Here is a 4820-nt window from a genome sequence, read left to right as displayed (position 1 = left end):
CCTGTAATCCCAGCACTTTGGGAGGCTGAGGTGGATGGATCGCCTGAGGTCAGGAGTTCGAGAGCAGCCTGGCCAACATACTGAAACCCCGACTCTACTAAAAATACAAAAAATTAGCTGGGCATGGTGGTGGACGCCTGTAATCCCAGCTACTCAGGAAGTTGAGGCAGGAGAATCACTTGAACTTGGGAGGCAGAGGTTGCAGTGAGCCGAGATCGCACCACTGCACTCCAGCCTGGGGGACAAGCATGAGACTCTGTCTCAAAACAACAACAACAAAACCCTAAAAATAGTGCTACCATATGATCCAACAGTCCTAGCCCTAGATATATACTCAAAAGAAAGGAAATCAGTATATTGAAGAAATCAGTATATCTGTACTCTCATGTTTATTGCCGCATTATTCACAATAGCCAAGATTTGGAAGCAACCTAAGTGTATATCAACAAACAAATGGATGAATAAAATGTGGTACATATACACAATAGAGTACTATTCAGCCATGAAAAGAATGAGATCTTGTCATTTGCAACAACATGGAATGGTCATTATGTTAAGTGAAATAAGCCAGGCACAGAAAGACAAACTTTACATGTTCTCACTTATTTTTGGGAGCTAAAAATTAAAACAATTGAACTCATAGAGATAGAGAATAGAAGGATGGTTACCAGGGGCTGGGAAGGGTAGTGGCAGGTTGGGAGTGGAAAATGGGGATGGTTAATGGGTACAAAAGGTAATTAGGAAGAATAAGTAAGACCTAATATTTGAAAGCACAGCAGAATGGCTATAGTCAAAAATAACTTAACTGTGTATTTTAAAATAACTAAAAAAGTATAATTGGACTGTAATACAAAGGATAAATGCTTGAGGTAATGGATACCCCATTTACCCTGATGTGATTATTACACATTGCATGCCTGTATCAAAATATCTCATGTACTCCATAAATATATCTGCTCTATAGCCACAAAAATTTAAAAAGTTCAAACTTAGAGATATGAGTAATCAAATAAACAGGGTATTCTTACCATATGCATCAGTTAAGCCTCTTAGTTATATACAGGAGAAACCTAGATGGCTTAAGGAGAAAAAGGGTTTATTATGGAAAAAATAATTAGATAATACAATCTCCCTAAAGACAGAGAAATAGGCTTCAAAGCCAGGGAGGTAGGAACATGCCCAAATCATATGACCAGCCCACTCCAGGAGAACACTGACACCGCAGCCCACATTACCAGTGAGGCCAGCTTCATAAGCCTATGGCCCAGCTGCAAAAGAGGCTTGGGAAAAAGTTTCTGGTTCCTATTTTGGGGAGGTAGAAAATTCTCAAACAAAAGAAGGGTGTTTAAAAGTGCTGAATAGACAAGAAGAATGTTGAATGTCCACTACAATCCACCCCTTGGCTGTTTAACACCTAATTACACTCTTCTTCCTTACTTAACTTCAAAACATAGATATCATCAACCACCACAAACACTTTCATTTAACACAATACAGCTATCCATCACACAAACAAAATTAGATTCATGATATTCTCCAAAAGGAAGTTCAGGATCTATAGAAGAAAGAGGTTGAGACCTCATTTTGTTCCATCATGATCCTGTCTTGATGTACTGAAACCTGTGGAGGCATTGGCATGGTAACCAAGATAACAAAATCTGGGTTAAAAAGTAAGGGAAAATCAATTGTGCCTATTATTACGTTATTGTCTCTTATCTCCAAATTCACCATTTTATGTCCTCCTGGGGCTGGGGCTGTACCTCGCTTCTACATCAGATGCTGCCAATAGGGACATCACTGGGGACTGGAGGAGGGAGAGGAGACATGTTTCTTCCTGTCTGTGTGCTGTTTTAGTCAGTGTCCTCCCAGAAACTTCTTCACTCAACAACAGCATTTGGTTTCGGTCTGTAGTTTTCCCTTCATTCCTAGAATGTGCCTTATCACACCTTCCCCCTGTCCTGCTCAGTGACAACAGCCAGGTAACACACTAGCCTCAGAGCTTTGGGTTACATCTGCTCAGTACCACTCCTCTAAGCTTCTCAATGTATTAATCTCGACCTATTCTCTTTGTTCCTCCAGCCCTAGAGAGGCAAGGGCTCTGATTCCTGCCACTGCGAGTACTATGTTATCTCAATGTTTGTTGTGGGAAGTCAGGGACCCCGAGCGGAGGGACCAGCTGAAGCTGCGGCAGAAGAATGTAAATTGTGAAGATTTCATGGACATTTATTAGTTCCCAAAATGAATACTTTTATAATTTCTTACACCTCAGTTCTCCTAATCTGGATTAATCTCTTAATCCTGTCATCTTCATAAGCTGAGGATGTATGTCGCCTCAGGACCCCGTGATGATTGCTTTAACTGTACAAATTGTTTGTAAAACATGTCTTTGAACAATATGAAATTTGATTGTAAAACATGGGTGTTTGAACAATATGAAATCAGGGCACTCTGAAAAAGAACAGCATAACAGCAATTTTCAGGGAATGAGGGAGGATAACCATAAGGTATGACTGCCTGCAGGGTCGGGCAGAATAGAGCCATATTTTTCTTCTTGAAGAGAGCCTATAGATGACGTGCTAGTAAGAGAATATCGCTGAATTCTTTTCCCACCAAGGAATATTAATAACTAGTACCCTAGGAAAGGAATGCATTCCCAGGGATAGTTCTATAGATGGCCACTCTGGGAGTGTCTGTCTTATATGGTTGAGAAAATGACTGAAATATGCCTTGGTCTCCTGCAGTGCCTTCAGGCTTACTAGGATTGGGAAATTCCAGCCTGGTGAAATCTAGTCAGACTGGTTGTCTGCCTTCAAACCCTGTTTCCTGTTAAGATGTTTACCAAGACAATGCGTGCCCAGCAGGACGTGGACCCTCATCAGTAATTCTAATTTTGCCCTTGCCTTGTGATCTTTTATTGCCCTTTGAAGCATGTGATCTCTGTGACCTACTCCCTGTTCGTACACCCCCACCTCTTTCAAAATCCCTAATAAAAACTTGCTGGATTTGTGGCTCAAGGTTGCCATCGTGGTCCTACCAGCATGTGATGGCACCCCTGGAGGCCCAGTTGTAAAATTTCTCTCTTTGTACTCTTTCTCTCTATTTCTCAGACCCGCTGACACTTAGGGAAAATAGAAAAGAACCTACATTAAAATATTGGGGGCTGGTTCCTCCGATAAATGTTCCTTTTTGCTTTTTCAGTCTTCCAACACCAGTTTAAATAATTCTCTGTATTCCCTAGGTTGAACAAAAGCCAGCATGGTAGTCCTTGTTACTGATTAGTAATTGTGACTTCACTCCTCTACTACGTATTTCATGTTCCCTTTGTCCTCAGCTGCTCAGAATTCTATACTCAGTGGGAGGAACACAAGTTTTCATTCAGAAAGATTCGAACCATAGGTAGCCAAGCATATGTGAACTTGCAGGGAATATGCAAGGCATAGTAAAGCAAGGAAATAATGATTACCAAGTATGGCCTCATGACCTGTTCAGAAACAGGGACTATAGTGCATTGCTGTGAATGTATCAACTGTAGGGTGGAAGTAGGAAGACTAGTTAAGAGGCTTTTACAATAATCCAGGGGGAGGGAGAGTAATGGCCCAGACCAAGGTGGCAACAACAGAAGTGGTGAAAAGTGAATGGATTCTAAATACATTTTGAAGCCAACAAGATATGCTAATGGATTAGATGAAAGGTGTAAAGGGAAGGAGGAGTCAAAGATTGCTCCAAAGATTTGGGCCTGAGCAATGGGAAGGAGGGAACTGCCATCAACTGAGTTGGGAAAGGCATTAGGTAGAGGAAATTTGAAGGGAAAGTCAAGAGTTCATTTAGATATATTGAGATTGAGATGCCTATTAGCCATCCAAGTGAAAATGATCCCTACGTCTTTGCCTTTGGATCAGATCTGTCACCTCCCACTAGAATGAGAAAGCCCTGACGTCAGTCTCTTTGTCTCTCATTTCAGCATCTTTAGTGCTTAGCACAGTGCCTGGACCATGATCATTTCAATAAATAGCTTTTGAATGAAGGAATGAGTAAATGAAAGAATGAATGAAAAAAATAAATGAAAAACTTTGGGGGTTCTCATATAGGCCAAAGTTTGTCTTACCTAGGTTCCAACTCCACCATTCTTTTCCACAGGGAATAAGATAACCATTTTATTCTGCACACTGTGGCCAGTGTTCATTGGAAACCTGTCTTGTTAGTTTACTAATTGTAGATGAAATCTTTCTCCCTTGAAGTGGAGAAATCTCTCAGAGAGACAAGAGCCTTCCTCCCTCCTGTTATAAGCATATTTCAGTCTGGATTCAGCTGGAGACTTGTTCAGACTAGAAGATAGGGCTTTGGCAATGGTCTCAGGTCTGGGAGAGCCTGAGGGCATGGTATGTGCAGTAGGATCCTCTTCTTCTCTTCTTCCCTGTACATAGGTGTGTTTTTTTGTGTGTTGTGGCTTCTTCTCATAGGAGACCTGAGGTGGACCCAGAACAGTTTCCCTTGGAGCTTCTCTCTCTGCCCAAGTTCAAATCCCAGTAATTACGAGCCCCAATTCAGTACTTCTGACAGGAAGCAAAAGTAAGGTTCGCCCTCTCCCCAGTGTCCAGTGTAGAACAGGAGGCATTCATTTGGATAGTTTCACCCTAATTCAGCCACAGTTAGGACTCCCATGTCAGGCTGCCTCTATAGTGCACTGCCTGTCTCCCTGCACCCTGACCTCTGGTGTCCCCTTCTTTGAGACTTTCTTAACTCCCAATTTTGGTTTATGAGTCGTTGCTATGCAGAGAGAAACGCAGGAGGTGAAGGTGAAGGCAGGGAGTTGATTTGCT

The sequence above is a fragment of the Piliocolobus tephrosceles genome, chromosome 2 (genome assembly GCF_002776525.5).
Source record: "Piliocolobus tephrosceles isolate RC106 chromosome 2, ASM277652v3, whole genome shotgun sequence".
Lineage (NCBI taxonomy): Eukaryota > Metazoa > Chordata > Mammalia > Primates > Cercopithecidae > Piliocolobus > Piliocolobus tephrosceles.
This window is presented reverse-complemented; position numbering follows the sequence as displayed.